The following is a 20531-nucleotide window of genomic DNA, read 5'->3' on the forward strand; positions in this document are numbered from 1 at the left end:
CGCTTGGTGTTGCACCCAGAATGGTTTTGGGGAGGGACCTTCTGTCCTCGCCCCCAGATGCAGTCTGGATGCGAATGTCAGCGCATCGTGAGAGTTCTGTTCTGATGTCACATTGTGTTTTCCAGGTCAGTAGACGGTGAAACTACACATACAAAGCAGTATGATGTTAGTATTTAATAATTTGTTAGTATAGCGTACTGTTCGGTGTATATTTACATGCTCGGTGGTAATGGTTTAGTCAGTCAAGGCTCAAAGTAAAGCGGAGGTTTCCCGCGGGTAGGAAGTCTCGCGTGAATTAGTGAGATCTTCCAAAGTCCGGTTTTATGGACCTTATTCAGTTTTATTGTCACTAATATGCATTGTATATTGTTATTAGGAGTTAAGTGGAGTAAGAATGTTTAAACCGAGGTCAATGTAAATGCATGAGAGATAGTTATATATTCAGTTTGAAGTAATGTAAATGTATTTTTGTTCAAAGATAACAGTGTAGTGTTTTTAGTGTGCAGTCCATTAGTTATTTGGTAACCAATTACAGTTAAGCATGGAACAGTGGAGCAACTGTTGATTCACCACCAAAGTGGTGCTGAGACATGTCACTCAGGTGTTTAAGTGATTATATTGAGAACTTGAGTTAAGGAAATATGGGATAAAAATGTACCTTATTTGTACACTGTTATAATGTTTGAATAAACCAGATGCAGTCTGGATGCGAATGCCAGCACACTGTGAGAGTTCTGTTCATATGTCACATTGTGTTTTCCAGGCTGCACTAATTCACTGCTATGCAGCCCCGGCACTCGGGGCCCGTAACACTAGCCACAGTACTTCTTTGAGCCTCTTTCCAGTTTGTCTGAACTCTGCCATTTAACTCTCTGTGGCATGTTGTTCTCAGGATTATATATCATTTAATTTGATAAAGAGTTAGTGAGAGGAGAATTAAGTTTTTCCTGCTAGCAAGCATGCTAGCTGTCATAGAAGGTGGATACTTGAACGAAATTCGATGGGACCCACTGGGACCCGAGGATGCGGGTCAGGTTCATCCATGTAGATCAAACTTTAGGCTAAATATGTGTAATTGTAGTTCTAAATGAATCCGTGCCTTTTCTTTAAAGGCATGGATTCTTTATAGGCTAATTTAAGGCCTATTGAAAATAAAAATAATGAGCAGTTAAGTACAAAACAACGATATCCATCATATTAGATGCATAGCGTACTGTTCGGTGTATATTTACATGCAGTTAAGTACAAAACAACAATATCCATCATATTAGATGCATGAGGACCATAGAAAAACACTGCAGAAACTTAACTGTTTTGGGCTTGATTCAGGTTTGGACATGAAACATAATATGCTTGTTGGGTTCAGGTCTGGTTTGGCCACCACACTCTTAGAGGTGGGTCGAGTTCAGACAGAAATATGCAGCCCAATCCATACTGCAGGCTGTCAGTTTGGAAGCTTGCTGCTTGTGTATTAACAAAACATTTAAGTTCACTGGTCACTGTTGTTTAAAGGATATATTTGTACTATACCGTACCATCAGCTCCTGTCTCACAACTGTCCCCAGACCACCCCTTTTTTCTGGAGCAGTTTATTCACTGAGAGAATAAATGCAAGTCGATGGTACACAAACAATACACTGTGATAGCTTCATTTTACATAAACAATACACTGGGATAGCTTCATTTTACCCTTGACTACTCACCTTTCCCTTAAAGGACATCACTGTCAAGACAGCTTGTTATTGGTCAACAGCACAAATTCATGTACAGTATAAGAGTTCACCAAAGTTTAAGTTGACATGAAAATTTTGTGCTGATATGTAAATTCACAAATCTGATAGTGAATCCATTTTGTTCCCCAGATTAACTCAGTAACATTTTTCTTTTATTGTGTTTATTTGGTGGAGGACAAACTTTGAGTGACTAACACTGAGTTTCACAATGTCTGTATTTCAGTAGCAGCAAACACAAAAACAAACATCTATCCATCCAATGTCATTATCTATACTGCTTATTCAGGAATAAGCGGTATAGATAATGACACTGGACAGGTCGCCAGTCTATCACAGGGCTGACACTTAGAGACAAACAACTGCACATACTCACACTCCCTCATAGGGGCAATTTAGAGTCACCAGTCAACCTAAACTGCATGTCTTTGGATTGTGGGAGGAAGCCGGAGTACTCGAAGAGAACCCGCGCAGGCACAGGGAGAACATACAAACTCTGCATAGAAATGCCCCAAAAAAAACAAACCAATACGCAAACAATAAACAAAACAACAAAAAAATCAACTCACTACATGACCCTAGTGGGAACAGTATTAGCTGCTCTACAAGACACAGTGACTCCATCATTCATATAAGGACAAATCATTACCTCTGAGGCTCTGTAACGTTCAGCTAAATAAGAACAGGTCTTTTACAAATCACACTGTAAGCAAGGCTCAAGGACACTTAAGCTAATTTTAACTGATTCTTAAATCATGGGCACATATGTCATCGGTACAGTTTTCAGCCTACAAGTGAAATCACTAACTTCCAACCAGAGAATTTCAGTTGGTGAGGACAGTGGTGATTCATGCTTCTGGGGACATAATTTCCCCACTCACACGTTGCTCCATCTCCAGACACCAGGTGGTGTCACGGCAGTCTGCTGGAATGCAAATGTCTCCCCAACAACGCTTCAGCTGTTACAATTCCCCCATTTGTCACAGGATATGTTCATTACCCACAGCTTTGGGCCCAAATGTGTGTCAGTACAAGGCATTCTGCCTGTGTGATGAATCCATCCGCTGCCTGCCTTGTCATCCTGTTTCAGATCGAAGGGTCTCCTCCCTCCCCTTTCCTCCCTCCTTTGCACCTCCATGTCCTTCACATCTCCATGCCTCTGTTTTTTAGAAATATTAGTCAACAAAGCTGTGCACAGCCAGAGCCCAAACCACGACTCTAGAGGACGTCACATTACCCTTCCAGATGGTACGCTAATGTTGCAGTGGATATCAAGGTGTTCCAACTCATCATAATAAGAGGGATCCACTGGCGTCAACTGTCACTGAGCTATAACCTTGCAACAACACGTGGCATCTTAGCAGAGGAGAGTTGTTGTAATGCCATGGTAACCTTGTCATAGGACGACAAAGTGACACATGTTGATAGATGGAACGTACTCAGTGGTTTCATGCATGTTGTGTGTAGTCAGTAGCTGCTAAGAGGCAGAGTAATTACATGCTACCTCATCTGAAGCGCTGTTATTATTCCTATGTTGAAGTTGTTTGCATGACAAGATTAGGGTCAACCCACGTCTCAGCTGAGAAGATGAAGGGCTTTGTTTAAGCACATCTTCATCAGCATAGATGGAGGATTGCAGTGTGTGTGTGTGAGAACATCTTACATATTTGTTTCTTTGTTCTGCTGTAACGTTCTCACCCACTGAATATACAGACATTCTCATGTTTACTGCAACACTTTTGACTTGGAGAAAGAAACAAACAGACCAAAATCTTTTCATAAAACAACAAGTTACCCTTCCCTTTTGCCTCCAGAACAGACACAGCAATAATTTATGCCATCCCACTCGTGTCATGTATTTCTGATGAGCTTTGGGACAGTCTCTCATTATAATGAAAGCAAAGCCAGTGCAAACACTCACTCATGACAGAAGGACAGTGGCCCCGCCCTATAGTTGGAGCCTGAGACATCAGTGTGCCTCCTACTTTTCACTTTCCCATCCCCTTCTCCCCCACTCTGCTAATGGTTTTTCTGACCGCTGTCTCCCCATTGCTGTATGCTTCACCCAACATCACCCATCAGACGGCATCACTCATCAACACACATCAGATGTCATGAATGCACCAGTGCTGCCTCCATTACCTGATGCCTGCCACATCTGCTGGTGACAGCCAGTGTTTGTAGGATGACCAAGATGATGGAAACTGAGTTTGAGATGGCAGTGAAGACCCTGATGATGATGTAATTAGTGAAGTCTTTGTCAAAACTGCCCCTGGAGAAGAGTGACAGAAGAGTAGAAGTTAAGATAATATGAGGAAAGTCATATGGTTGTCTACAGTGCAAACATGAATTAGCCAACACTTGGAGTCTACCCTGTATTTCAATAACTCAGGTTTGATTTCTTATCTGTGTTATTATTTCTCTAATGACCTAATAAACACAGTATGAACATACCTTGGCAAACCTTTTGTTTCTCTCTGTGAGAGGCAGCGAAAAGGTTGTTTGTGAGACTGCAGTTTCACAGCACATGCTTACTCCATGGGAGATTGGATTCACGGCCCAGCAGCCTTTCACACTGTGCCTATAAAAAATGCTTACACAGATATGACAAGTCTTTGCTAAACAAGAACATGAGCTATACAATCACATGGCGCAACAGGAAAGATATGACTAGGAACAAGGAAAGGTAGAAACAGTATAAGAAGACAAATGTTTATCTTAATGTATTTCTACTGTAACTTCTTCTGACTTCAGATCTTTGTCTTAAATTTTGTAACAAATTTAGATTTTTTTTTAGATCAGATCTTCTTGTGTAAAACAGTTAAAGTTCTTCATCTTCAGACCTCCACTCCAGAGGCTACCGAATATGTTAACAATGAAACTGCCACTGTTCAGAGTTGCAGTTTATGCTTTATTGAGGAGAGAGTGGGAGGGATGATATGTTTCCTTCCTGACCAGCTGAACAGAAATTATGTTTTGACTTGTGTCTGCACCGGCACTGCACCGCATGTGCTGTAATAGGTTATTAGCTTGGTGAGATAACATATGACTTCACCTCTTACACACACATGGTCACCACCATCTTATCAGAATGATTAATGAACTGAGGGAGTTACTGTACAGTCATTTGATTTAATCAATGTCAGTCTCCTGACTTTTTCCGTGTGTGGCAGTTCACAGACAGAAACCAAGTAAAGCAAAAACTTTCCTTCTGTTCTTTTCTTCTTAATCAATATTTTTTCCCCTCAGGTGAGGATTAATAAAAAAGGTTTTCATGATAGTCGTACAAATTCAATTTCAAATTGAATTGTTCTTCTTGAGGGCAGGTGTGTTTTGTCACATGTTAACATTTTATCACTGATGCCATCTTGACAGTTTCCCTTGGCAATGCTCAGATGGTAGGTTATTAACACATGCTGAGAGGGAAGAAAATCCATATTCCACAACTTGTTGTTTGTCAGTTTGACAGTCGTCAGCATTAACAACATAGTCAGCCTGCAGGAAACGCAGCAATTACCTCTAGACTCTCAATTAATGAGCTTTATGAAAACGTTATTATTACTGTTACAGAGCCTTATCAGGCCTTGCCAGGCTTCTCGCTTCTCTCCTTCTTTAACAGACACAGAGTGTCGAGTGCACAATATATTTGTTTAAGGGTGTAAATCTCGTTTTTTTTCTCCTCAAAATGTTTCTCTGTGTGCATGTCTGTGCGTGAGCATTTCTCCATAAAATGGCCACTTTTAAATTAGAGGTTTTTACTGAGCTGATTAAAAGTAACCTTAACAAAACTATTACAAATGAATTCAGTTTCCTCTAACAAAAACTAAAAGAAATAAGGGCAAAGGTGGACAAGTGGAATAATCTAACGCTGCCAGGTCCAGAGGTCATTTAACAGAGAAAGGGGAGAATATTGGACCTGATAATATTCAAAAATGTTGATCAAGTATTATTTAGGATCAATCAAAAGGAATATCGACACCCACCAGGATAAGTGTGGTGATGTTCTATATTTTCCTTCATGTAAGCAAATCCCATGAAATGATCAAAATGCAAAGCAGAGTATTGTATGTGTAGCTACTGTAAACACTCTCTATGGCACAGAATGTGTATTAATCCACATCTGAAAATAGTCACCAACAAACAAGTAAAAAAAAACAAACATATATATATATATATACAGTGCCTTGCGAAAGTATTCGGCCCCCTTGAACTTTGCGACCTTTTGCCACATTTCAGGCTTCAAACATAAAGATATAAAATTGTAATTTTTTGTGAAGACTCAACAACAAGTGGGACACAATCATGAAGTGGAACGAAATTTATTGGATATTTCAAACTTTTTTAACAAATAAAAAACTGAAAAATTGGGCGTGCAAAATTATTCAGCCCCCTTAAGTTAATACTTTGTAGCACCACCTTTTGCTGCGATTACAGCTGTAAGTCGCTTGGGGTATGTCTCTAACAGTTTTGCACATCAAGAGACTGAAATTTTTGCCCATTCCTCCTTGCAAAACAGCTCAAGCTCAGTGAGGTTGGATGGAGAGCGTTTGTGAACAGCAGTTTTCAGTTCTTTCCACAGATTCTCAATTGGATTCAGGTCTGGACTTTGACTTGACCATTCTAACACCTGGATATGTTTATCTGTGAACCATTCCATTGTAGATTTTGCTTTATGTTTTGAATCATTGTCTTGTTGGAAGACAAATCTCCGTCCCAGTCTCAGGTCTTTTGCAGACTCCATCAGGTTTCCTTCCAGAATAGTCCTGTCAATATTAAACATGCCATACCATGAAAGCATACAGTATCATTTATGTCTTGTTTGTAAAGATTTACAGTAAGGAAGTCAGTCTATGAAGGAAGCATCATTTGTACTACGCTAGTTTTTTTCCTTGCAGCAGTGACATTCACGTTCACGTGGTGTCATTTCAAATTTGACGTGTTGCCAAAAACATACCTGATTACCACTGAATGAACATATTAAATGGCAGACTGGTGCGCAATTAACAATAAACAAACATCTTATCAACTTGTCCTTGTCCGTTGTAGTATTCCAATGTGAGGCTGAAGTGTTACCAAACAGGAGACATTAATGATAAAGGAGGGTCATGTCATTACCTGATCTGCACTGTTTACCCTATTTGTTCTTGCAAATGTTGTATCACCTCACCCAATCATCTTGTCCTGACCTTAACCACGCAGGACATTGTCACATTCCTCACATGCATAGAATGGATTGGCTTTTCAGTATGGATCGTGTAAATATTGTCTTCTACCTTTGGCTTCTCGTTTGTACTGGCCATGATATTTGCTAGCCAGAGGCTTGGCTAAGCTTTGTGTGCTGTTTCACACTCCGGAATGGCACGCGTTTCTGTGGAGTAGTGGATTTGAAAAAATGTTCTGCATGCAAAACAAGCCGACTGTTAGAGATCATATTTGGTACACATCTCCACCGAACCTAAAGCCTTGTAACCAAACGGTTCAGTAGGAATGCATGTACCATTACACCGCTAATATTTTTATATTTAACAGGCAAGTAGGCAACCTCTTACCTTAACTACTAGGCGACACCCCAGATGCCCTGAAAATGTACACATACAGTTTATTTAGTTGGGCAACTACTGTACAAGACATCATACATTATCTACGTACTGTACGAAACTTCTACATAGAAGTAAAATAATAATAATAAAAAGACCTAAATATATACACAACAACTAGTACCGACAGCATATTATCACCTATACATGACAACTCGGTGGCCAGGACACTTTGAACCCTTTCATCACTTTCTCCAGTGCAGTGCCTTACATCACAAGAGAGCATGCACCTTGGCTCATAACTGCCATTCACACACATCCAACTCTAAGCAGTTATTTGCAGACATTTATAACCCATCATAAAAACAAATTTTAAAGATAATCATATACAGTAGTTACCCTTATTTAAAAATTCTAATCAAATGGTTCCCTCTGACTTGTACAGTAGGAAACGTAACAGCTGATAAAATCACCATTGGTTGTGTAACATCTCCTTAGAGCTTTAACCACAAATACATTTATGTGTTAATCTGTCCCCCAGCACCTGGTGCACAAGCCTTTTTCTGTCTTTAATCAGCTGTCTCCTATCACACTGCTTGCCTGGCATAGCTCAGAACAGGCAAAATACCAGGACCATAAAACGCTTCCCCCACATCTGCTGCTTCATATTCCTGGCTCAGATTTGTGGGTCTGCCTCCAATGTCAATGTCAGCGTTTGAAGACCGCAGGTCTCCCATCACCCTCCTCCAACCACAAGCTATCCTCCTCACTGAAATGGGCCCCAGATGGAAATGGTGTAAGACTGTGAAAGAATCATGTCGACAGAATTCAGGACCCAGTTAAAGGTCTCTCTTTGACAGGACGAATCCTAGCCTCAGGCCTCCTTCTGCCGGTACATCCAATTCTCTCTCTCCCTTCTTCTCACTCATTCTCTCTCTTTTTCTCCCGTTGTCTTTCTCTGTCTCCCCTCTGTCTTTTTGAGCACTGGAAAAAATTTCAAGCCTTCTTATTTATTTATCAGCTCATTATGATTCCCCCTCGCACCTCAGTCTCGTAGAGGATTTTCCGGAGAAGGAGATACGTAAAACAGCCCTTATCTGACGTCTCCTTTGTCCCCAAGTTCTTAGGAATTGTTAAACAGGATTATTACTGAGGTTACACAATCCATTATACATTCAGTTGGAAGTGGGAGAGTGATTTACATTGAGAATTTTTTTTCCCACTGTCTACTTCATTTCTGATGTAATATTTTGCAGAAATGACCTCCACTCAAAGGATAGCAGGGTAAGCCTTGGTGGTACATTAGAGAATTAATTTGACAAGGCTCGGATGAAGAAAAAAACTTATAGAATGTGGATGTATAGGCAGAGTGTAGACCTGACAGGATCTGCATGTACACACTAAGCTAGAAAAACTTAATCATAATGAAGTAAGTTAATGGTACCATCATACTTTTTTGTCTGTATTTATGTTGGAAGATGATAGATAATGTGTAACTTAATATGCAAAAACATGACATACTCAAGTGCCAACATGTAGAACAAGACACAATCCGCTTGTAAAACAACCAATGTGAAGATCCATTGCTTCTGTAATACACAAGAGCAATAAGCTGTTCGGGAATAGGTTCGGTGTTAAACAAGTCAGGGGATAAGGCACAGGAGAGAAAATAAACCAAACTGCTGACTCGCTGAAAAGGAGTGTGGGTTTGCAGGGCTTGTTGCCTAGTGATGCACGTGTAATTGCAACTAACACTGACATAACTTAATGTGTTCTGGTATAAAATTCAGTTTTCACATGTTACAGATAGGAGCTTTCCAACTGAAGCCCAATTAACTAAAGTGATTGATGCTGGAATAGTTTTCAGCACAACTGATAACAGGAGGAAAATGTAAAAGCAAAATAAACAGAAATTACGTGTAAAGACGTATGTAGGCCTTTCCACCGGTTTGTGTCGAGGCATGCTTGAGACCCTGCAAGGGACTATGCAGTGGAAGCAGCTTCCCCCACCGTGTGGTAAATGGTTTGTGACCAGTATTGAGTGATGCACCCGCTCTAGGATACCCCATGCTAATGTGTTCTGCACACAGTGTTTCATGCTGCATAGCGAGTGCCATTCAGAAAATGTCTTTGTGTGTGCACAAGGCCACGCTCAGACACAAAAAGGAAAAGCTGTTTGAAACAGTTTTGTGTGATTTGACTTTGCACCATCTGTGCTGCACAAAATAGCCACCGATCAAAATGAGGATGAGGATGAGTGTCATTTCAAACAGACTCATGAATGGATAAAACTAGATTTTAGCCACAAATTAAAAGTGCTTCGAAGGTTATTGAAAGTGCTGTCTAATGGCTTTCAAAAGAATGGACAACACAAGTAAAAGCACTGCTCTAATCTCAGCCTGCTGCATGACATATTAATAGCTTGTTTTGAAGATGACACACTCAGTGGTATTTTTAAAGAGAAATTTCAGCGCAGAGCGCCTATCAAAGCCTCCCAGGACTCCCACTTCCTCCTGTCTTTAGCTGCTATTTGACTCCCATGACCTCGCTTCCATACAATAGAGCAGCATTATGCAATCAGTTATTTCTGCCAGGCCTTTGACAACTGTTTTCATCTTTGTGCCCTCATATTGATGAGTTAATGTGCTCTTTTAGCTTTTCATTTGAGCCAGCTGCCTGGCAAGGTGAATCTCCCCCAGGCTTTAATGACCTGCTGTACAGATGAGAGTCAGTCCTACCACAGACTGTTAGATAAATCACATAGAAAGAGGGTGAGATAGCGTGAGGGATGAAGGTGCATGGGGAGTAACTGAATGCAGGTCTGAAGGCTGTGGGTTGTTGCTCTAATCCACATTTTAACATTCATTACTTGTGTAATAACTGAACAAAAAAGTGGAGCTCACTCCTCAACTTTTTTTTTTAAATCATTAGCCAAAAGAAGAGAATGACAGACGTATGTAGAGAGAAACAAGATTGAAACTTGAGATGATGGGCATTCCGTTTGGCAGAAAAATTGACTCTGACATCCTCATTTCCTCTTCCAGTGGCTTGAAGACCCCCATCATATTTTTTGACAAAATTAATCTACCTCTTTGAAACTGTCACTCATCCCAGAAATGTTAGCGATGCTATGTAATACAACTGTCCTCTTCTGCTGATTAACTTGATAGAAGACTGGTGAGAGAATGGAAATAGGAACATTTGACAGACTATTCCATCCATCTGATTGTGTTTTTTAAGATGGTGTCCCTGTCGTCCTTTTTTACTCTCGCTTATGTTTGACCAAAATGAAGCACTTTCTTACAAAGAAAGCACTTGACAATTTTATCCTTGGAGAAATGTAGTCCTCTGTTTCGAATGACCCTCCTTGATAGTAACACTCTGCTGTGTCTCATCAAATTAATTAACTGTCTGATGGATCATAAATCAGCCAACACATTAATGGGGTCTGGTGGTTTATGCTGATTCAAGCCTTTCTACATAATATTATATAAGTATATGATACAAACCTCTCCTTTGATCAGTATTAGCTCTGCGCATATGCATATTTTGGGCATTAGATGACTGTGATGAGAGGTGGGTATAAGCAAACAGATACTTTGAATCAAGAATTAATGACTGTGTTTATATGCCCTTAAGTAACCAGCTTTCTTCAGTATGTGACTGTCATGTAAACAAGAAACCTGGGGGGTATTTTTCATATGTGGCTAAACAGATCCAAGCTCAAATGAGAAATGCTGGATTCCTATTACTACAAATAGTTTCTCCCCTGTTCTCATCAAAAGAGGACCTTGTTTGTGGTAAATTACAGCATGAATCACAACAATGTACACTGTAAAATTAAAAAGTTTTTAAAACCATTGTTCTTCTCAGAAAAACCCACTGCGGTTTTAAAATACTAGACTGTTTTTAATTAAAATTACATTTTTAAAAAGGCAAAACAATTAGCCACAAACATTTTGATTTTGCTGTGCATTCACATCCCAACTCTTTTTATATGAGATTTGAGAATCAAATTTTCATTTCAAATATTTTTCAAACTCTTAAACTCATGACCTTTCATTTTGGAGTTTCCTTTCAAGTTTCTTTAAGTTGTAGCACAATGTCATATATACCCATATCTGCTTGTTACATCACATTATGTAAGCTTTTCTATACAATTTAATGCTTTCTCTGACTGAAATACCTTATATTTTTAAGGCTGCATTATTGCATCCAATAGAAATATTCAAGGTGACTTTGCATCATTTCACCCATCATTTCCCAGAAAATGTGCATGACATATTTGGTATCTTTGTTAAAGATGACTAGAATGTAAAATACAGTTTTTTAGATTTGGACAGAGCACAGGTAGGGCCATTAGATTTCAGAAGGTTAAAATAAACAACATAAGTAAAATTAAATTAGAATTCCAAACGACTTCTGCTCTTGGTAAACTAAAGATACGTGATTCTTGGGTTTATGGCACTGACACATCACTGGCACCTGGTTAAATGAATAATTGTAATTAACAATCACATCAAATTCAAATTCTCAAACTTAAATCTCTGATTCATTGTTCTCTATAGACAACCCCAAAAAATAACATGTAAATTAATGGCATGAGCACAACTTTATATTTAGTTCTGTTCACTGAGCCCTTCACTGCTCAGAGACTGGTATCACAGTTGCTGAATCAACATCTGAATTCAGATTAAACAAACCCCATCAGCTGTAATGTGGCTATTTTTACCCAAGCAAAAGAAACAGCACGTATGAGTAATTTATTTGTTCAGATTGTTTAGATGTTATTTCTTCTGTGAGCAGGACAGCAGATAATTTAGTGAATAAACTGTTCATTGGTCAGTGAGTATACAGTATAACCTGTTTGTGGTTTGCACATGAGACAAATGATTATGCTTTATACTGCATCTGCAATGGGAGGTCAAGACCATATTTAGCCAGTGTTAAGATTTTTCAGCCATGAATCAGTTCACATCCATGATGACAGAAACAGCATATGAGACCAGACTCAGTCAAACCTAATGCTGCTTTACTCAGCTATGAAATGCCCACTTACTGTATATGTACTGCATATTCACTAAATCTTAAATTGATCAAATGTCTCTTTGACTTGAGAATACATCTGTTGTCAGTGCTCAAACTGCAGGGTAGTTTTTGATGGTTTTAGATGATGAGGTGCTTTATAAAGTCATTCCTTGGTATCAAACCTTTTGCAGTCCACTAAGAAAAAACAGTTTTTAAAATACTATTACTTAACTCTGCTTTTATCAACATCTTTATATTAAAGATTCCCTCCAGAGATATTTTAAGGCATTTAAAAATACTCTGCTACAAACTCTAAGGTAGAAAAGGTGTCTGCCTCTCTAGCCCAAGATGGGAGCTGGTTCCACAGGAGAGGAGTTTGATATCTAAAGGCTCTGCCTCTATAAACTTCAGGGACCACAAGCAGACCTGCACTCCGAAAGCAAAGTGCTCTTTTGGGATGATAAGGCACTATGAGGTCTTTAAGATACAATGGAGCCTTGTCATTAAGGACTTTGTATGTTAGCAGAAGGATTTTAAATTCTATTCTGGATTTTACAGGGAGCCAGTGGAGAGAAGCTAATATGGGAGAGATATGATCTGTCAGTACTCTGGCTGCAGCATTTTGGATTAACTGGAGGCTTTTTAGGGAATTATTGGGACATCCTGATATGCTTGGTGAGACATCTGAGGGAACTATGCGATCTGATTCATTTTTTCTCTAATAATTCTGATTATATTTGTAAAGAAGCTTGGAGTAAAGTTAAGATGGCTGCCTTCCATTGTTTTGTAGTGTGGCATTGGAAGTCAATAATAATGGAGTTATTTCCTTAAATTTGTTAACAACATTGTAGTTGGGGTTTTTTTCCATATGCTGCGTAATCCATTATTGTAAATTCAAAAGTTATTAAGAAATGGTCAGGCAGAAAAGAGTTTTGGGGAAAAGCTATTAAATGTTCAGTTTTAATGCTGTATGCCAGAACAAAATCAAGGGTGTGATTAAAACAGTGAGTGGGTTTGTTTACAGTTTGTGAAAAGCCAACTGAGTCTAATAATAAATTAAATGCAGTGTTGAGGCTGTCACTGTCAACATCTATATGAATATTTAAAGCTTTTAAAACTTAAAATTAAGTAGAATTTAGTACACATTCAGATAATTCAAGTAAAAAATTGTTGAGAAGTGTTGTCTCCCTTCTGTACTAACCCCCACACACCACTCTGCTATCTTCAGGCCCTGTGATAATTTCTACCGCTCTCTGGGTACTGTTGTTTAAATCCACACTGCACTTCTTTTACGCCCCCACTGATCCAAGGTTATAAGATGCGTTTTTCAAACCAGTATGGCTCATTTCAAAGACGGACTATGGAGGATCCCTGTGCAGGTACAACCCAGGTTGGGAGCTGAGTTGTTAGGCCCAAGAGACCGTGTTTTGTAGCACAGAAAGAGTGTGACAAAGAATGAGGCAAAACCTCCTCGGGGAAATTTAGAGTCACCAATCACCCTAAGCTGCATGTCTTTGGACTGTGGGAAGACACCAGAGTATCTGGAGAAAACCCACACAGGCACAGGGAACGAATGCAAATTCCACACAGAAAGGCACCAGGTAGCCCAGGTTTGAACCTGGAACCTTCTTGCTGTGTAGCAACAGCACTAACCACTGCGTCACCATTGCACCGGGGCTCTGTTCCGTACATGTTAATATTATTGCTGAGCTGCCCGACTGCCAATTCTTTCTCCCGCTGTAATTATCACATATGACGTAGTTTCACAGACAGGGTAGGAAGGGCAAGGAGGAACAGAGGGAGTAGAGGAGGGGATACCACCTGAGTTCATTTTGATTTTCATTCATTGTCTAACAGTCAAGAGTTTGAGGGCAAAGGTTAGCTAGAGGGGCTTTGAATCACTGCTAAAAGATAATAAGGATACTAATTTTATCTGAACAAAGCAATACACCAGGATAGACACCAGGGTAGAAAGTCTGAGAATTCAGAAAAAACCTCTTAATAAGGGGCATGTGGACTGTTTATAATATCAAATAAGACTATTTTTTGAGTTGTCCAGTTTGGGTGTGAGAGGCTAAGAGCAAGGTTTTCAAATGAGTCATAACTATGTTTAGGTCTAGGATAGATTAAGCTTGAGTCGAGAATGCTGCCACACCTCCACCTCGGACTGTAACAATTACTATGTCTTGGGGTGGCTTGATTAATTTAGAATGACATATTCTTCCTGCTCTAACCCAAATAAATCAATTTGATGTTCACTTATCACTAACAGAGAATTAGATGACACAGATCTGATATGTAATAGCCACAGTAGTTTGCATTATTACATATACTGAATAACAGAGGTCTAAGTCAAATCTGCAATTGCCCTGCATTTACAGTGTGGGTTGAGTGTGAGTTTGATAGTTTGTCAGTATCTTTATTTTCTCAGTTGATTAAAGAACAGAACCAGGAGACTGGTTTATTAGCAGTACAATAACTATTACCACTCACCATAGGCTTGTACCATGGAGCCAAATGTAATACTCCAATAGCGGTACATGTCTCATACCATCTCATAATGTTAAATAGTAAGTGTATACATAAATAGTGGATCTAAACTGGGTGCAATATACATAAAAAAAAGTCCAAGTAGCTCAAAAGTTAGTACTGGCTGCTATAAGACCAGTAGTTTCAGGTTTCTTACCACACTACTGAAATCTGCAGATATTTGCATGATGAACTATGACTGGCTGTCAGATATTGTGTCATCACACATTTAGTTTGCTCCTGCATTTTTGAAACTCGGATTTCAGGGAAGCAAACGGCCGAGGAATATGAAACAGCATGTTAGTGACAACCTATGCACCTACACCAGTCACTATTTTTGGGTGGATGGGTTTTTAAAACTGCAGATTAAATGATTAAGTGTGTAATGTGAAGGGAGTCCCTCAATGTGATGAACTCACAGAGAATAATTTGTCTACTCTGTTGTGACTCTCACTTCTGTGAAGTGCTTTAGCCTCTTTCAGCTCAGTGTTTTTGGTTTTAGGGTACCCAACTGACTACAGAAAGGTGAGTTTGGTGAACACACTGGGACATTTAGCAGTAAAAGAGCCAGACATCTTCACTAGGAATTAGTGGAGATCAAAACACAGCTAAAGCAAAGAGACCATTCTTCAGTTGGCCATAAACATGACTCCAAATAATAATGCTGTCTTGTGTAAATAATGTGCTTACCATATCAACTAGGTGATTATGCATCATTGTAGTGTTTACAGCTTGTTGCATGCCAAAATAAATAATCCAGGTACTGCATGTATAGCACACAAATTGTATTGCATTGTAATTTAGGAGAATATTTGGAGACTTAATATGACAATAATGACTTTAACTTGATTTTCCTGCTTACATTGTAACACATTCGGAGTGTTCTGGCAGTTTGTAGGTTAAGATTCCAATCATAAACCACTGTCTCTTGTTTGCCTGGCTGGGTACGCTTTTCACTTGTCTTGTCTTCTGTCTTCTCTTTACTACTGGTTATCTAGTAACAGCATAAAATGTTCAAGTAATTATTAAAAATAAGCAAATAAATTTGCAGCTTAAATTGGTCTAACAATCAGCTAAAGGCCCTATGTAGAAATATTATTAGAAAGTTCTTGTACATTGTTACCATTGTTACCATTAATGCCTAACTTATCTATTATAGTTCATTACTTTACAAAACACACTATGATAAGGACATACCAGTATAGTACAGAATGACATTGTGAGCTAAAATGATATTTTTGTAATATTAATATGACTGCCATTTACAGTCCATTTTAGTGGACAGCTGAAAAACGGGGGGATCAACATGCCATTAGGATGATAGGTCATGAGAAATGTTAAAGGAAATGCTCCTGTATAATTTTAGGGCATGAATTTCCTATATACAAAAATGATTTCTGAGAGATAAAAGAAAATCAAAACAAAGGGGATGGGCACACTGTGTAAAGTCTTCAAGTGTTAGCACCTGTAATGAGCTGCTGGAAGAGCTACTGATCTCAGAAAGATCAAACACTTTATCAGGTGAGGAGTGCGGAATATGTGTGATGAGCTGTTCAGTAAATCTTTTCAAAGACAGATCCAGGTGAGGGAAAGGCTGCAGTTGTATCCGTGTTATTGTATTTATTTCTTTGTACTATAGGAGAACCATGCCAAGTATGAGACAAGGTATTAGTGGCTTCAAAGAAGTGCGAAAAGTGTCAGAGAAATCATGAGGGACTAACAGCCTCATGCCAACTCCACCTCCAGTGGGATGTTGTCTTAATCCTGGAGTGTTTTGGGAGCTAAGCCCAAGTGCAGGCTCAAAGAGACAATTCTTTCAGGCTTGATCTCATCAATTTCTCAGTGAAGGGTCCCCATCCAATGTTCTCCCCTTTTGTTGTACTGTGACTTGTGTCATCTTCCAATTTATTGCACTGTGAGCGGACAGTTTTTATCATAAAAGGTTTCTCTCCACCTCTTTCACTCTCCCACTGCTGGTCCCTCGCTCCCACTCTAACTCTCTCTCTCCTCTCTGTTCTGCTCGGTTTGCTACCGCTGCTGAAGTCTAATGGCAAGATCACAGCATTGACACAATGTGGTCACAATTCACAAGACTGATTATCTTCCGCCTATTTGGAATCTATTGAAACCTATTTCTGTCAGTTCCCTCAAATAAACTTGGAATTCAACAGGTTTCTGTCACAGGTCTAAAATATATGTAAACATTCCAACGAAGCCTCTATTTGCAAAGAATTAATAGTATTTCACAGTATAAGGATAAATATTTTATCTTTTTGTTTTGCAGCAGAAAATACTGTATGCATGAATCTGATATGCATGAATGTAATTTAATTAATGCTTACGCTAACTGTTCGTACTGCAAACACTTCAGACCTCACAAAATGAACAAACAACAAAATAAAGAATGTGCAATTTATTGACAAAGAGACAACAACAAAATGCTTATTATCAGCAAAATCGATTTGAAGTTGCAGTCATGGATTACGTTCTCCCCAACTGTGTGGCAATCAGTCACAGCCAAATACCCCCTCCCCCTCCCCACACCCCTTTTTGCAGCCCATTTCCATGCATCCCAAAAAGATAAAATCAGAATCTGAATCAGCTTTATTGGCCAGGTGTGCTGGACACGAGGAATTTGACTCTGGTACAGTGGCTCTCAATGTGCATGTCCAAAATGACTACCATCTTAAGACCACTCATGACTGATGAATATTCATAGTTCCCTGTTAATGGCCATTTATATAATCAGGAAAGATGGGGTTGGAGATGGATGCGGGTTAATTATCAAGAGCACTTTTAATTGCATTCTTCTTCACTACAATATAAGCAAATTAGCAAGACTCCCTCTCTCTTCCTATATATGTATGTGTAGGGGGGGAGGGAGATGTGGGCAGTGGACACTTGGAGACATCCAGTATCTTTGCCTGTTACTCCAGTTGATTTGGTGCCTGGAACTCTGTTTATGGCAGCTTCCAGAACTTCAGTGCATAAGAAGCCAGAGCCAAGCCTAAGCAGGCTACAGGGCCTGGGAGAGGTCTGCAGAGATTCCTGCAGAAGTGAAGATAGTAGACAACATGCTCCTAATCCTTCCCAGGGTCTCACCCTCTTAAACCCTCCATTGTACTAGAGGCTTCAGCATTTCCTTGTGAGCACTGGAGTCCCAATGGTGAGATGACAGGTCCACATGTAATTGTTTGCAGTGATGAGATGGATTAGCCTGTGTGTCAAGACAGGCTTCTGCAATATTGAGCACTTCCGTTTCTGCAAGCATTTGGAGTCTGACACCAAGGTGCAACTTTACACAGGCTAAACTCATAAATTAACATACAATTATACACATGTTCAAATTTAGCAACAAAAGCCTGCTTTGTACAAAATCATTTCTAGCTGCAAAAGAGAACATTTTATTTCATATATGTTTATTTATTTACTGATTGTTTCTTTGCTAAACTCGCATAGCAGGCATAACGAGGCATGGCCAGTCTGTCGAGCTTTAAATTTCTCCAAGTGCAGTCTGCATGCTGCTGTAGTATCCAGAAAAGTTAGTTTGGAGGTGGTGAAAAATGAAAAATACAGTATAAGAGCAAAAGTATTAACAAAGGATGAAACTGTGTATTATTGACTATAGCATGAGATACAAACATTAGCATGTCCAGCTAATACCTGCAGTAGTAACTAGTATTAAGAAGCATTTTATAATATGTGTATTTACAGATGACATAGAGGCGCAATAGTTACTGCTGTCACCTGCCAAGAAGGTTCTGGGTTTGAACCCAGGCTGACCCGAGGCCTTTCTGTGTCAAGTTTGCATGTTCTACCTGTGTCTGCATGGGTTCTCTCCGGGTACTCTGAGTACTCTGGCTTCCTCCCACAGTCCAATAGACCTGCAGTTTAGGTTGATTGGTGACTAAATTGCCCCTGCGTGTGAGTGTGTGTGGTTGTCTGTCTACATGTCAGCCTTGTGATAGACTGGTGACCTGTCCAGGATGAACTGTATCTGTCGCCCAGTGTCACCTGGGACTGGCCCCAGCCGCCTGTGACCCACCACAGGATAAGTGGTATAGATTTTAGATGTATATTTACATATGTACAGTATAAGTCACTTGTTATGTTAAAATTGTCTCTAGTAGCACAGAAGACTTTTGTAATCTTAATAGTGAAACATACAGTATAAACAATAAAGCATACATTTGACCATGACCATATTACTGCTAGTTTATTTCCCTCATCCAGTTTTGAGGATGACGGTGTTCTTATCTGCAACCTGCAGTTAGCCAGATACTGCATTTACAACCAAACAACTAACTTAGATTAGATAGCAACAAAAACAGCTACAGCTACAGTTACAGTGAATGTAGTCAACCCTCCGTCATCGTCTTATGTGCCCCATAGAAACAGCAATACAGCTTGATAGGTATAACAGCAGAAATCAAGGGGGACAGGGTTTAGTGAGACGACACATGCAACTATGAACAAAAAATTTATTTTAAAATGCATTTGGAGAAAAGAGACTGCATCTTTCACTGCGGCTCTCTGGACCGTTAGACAAGTGTCTCATCCAGCAGCACTGTCGGCCACTGATGACAGAAATGTCAGGCTGTGATAAATAGGACCATTTTAGTTGGATGAGAAGAGGTATAAGCTCCTTCACACAGGGATCAGGTGGTAAAGAGGATAAGGAGCAGCTAGGTTCAGGAAAAGTACCACAAACTGTGGATTCTCCAGACGCTCACATTTATGACAAGGGTGGTTTTCCCTCGTCTTTCTCCACAGATTTGCTGGCTCTTCCTCATGGGGCATCAATCACCGAGCCCCTCGTCACCAGAAACCATTCATGTAGCCTGCCCCATGCCCCAAAAAAGAATGGCCTGTCATTTCTATGGTTAAATTCAATCCCATCCACTTGAACATGCACCGACAGGGACCCGTCGGGAAGAGAGCGTCATTCATCACGCCTCAGCTGCTGTTGTTGCAGTGCATAGTGGTTTGCGTGTGTGCATGGCAGCAGCCCAGATTTGTCTTGGAGACGCCAGGGAAAGATGATGGGAGCGCAACGTGATCGGCAAAGCAATAGAGCATTTAAGCTTGCATCAGACAGCGTGAGATTATGATTTTTTTCCCCCCTTCTTCGGTCTCTATGAGTCAAGAGCTGAGCACAGCTGTAGCTGTCTCGTCTTTTAACCCCCCCCCTCCTTGATTCTTACTCACCCCACTGAGCTTCAATATTGGCAATTTTAGGGTCACAATGGGTCCCAGTGGTAGGTAAAATGGATGAGAGGTCAGGTCGTATGCCTGTAAATCCCCATGCGTGTTTTCATTTCTCTGTAATCATTTAAGACAGCAAGCAAGGGCTTAGATTTAAAGATGAGACAGCTAGTGGGTCTGTTTTGTGCTATTTTGCTTTATTCATCCCCAACATATTTTGATGGAAAGCAGGCAATGGCTGTAAATCTCAAGCTCCTACTGTACATCATATCTGCTGTACAGAATATTACAGTGTGTTCTTCAGTCCCTGCGACTGAAGAACACACTGAGATTTTTATACATTAAGTCCTGTTTTCTTCAATACATTAAGTCCTGTTTTCTTCAAGCTACATCTTCCTATTGAATTTGATGTCAGAATCACGGACAAACATTTTTTGCAGTATTGCATGTGAAGATGATTTTCCAAGTTTACACAAATTCATGATAATAGAACATCCGAGAA

This window comes from Monopterus albus, unplaced genomic scaffold (genome assembly GCF_001952655.1).
Source record: "Monopterus albus unplaced genomic scaffold, M_albus_1.0 scaffold18.1, whole genome shotgun sequence".
Classification (NCBI taxonomy): Eukaryota; Metazoa; Chordata; class Actinopteri; order Synbranchiformes; family Synbranchidae; genus Monopterus; species Monopterus albus.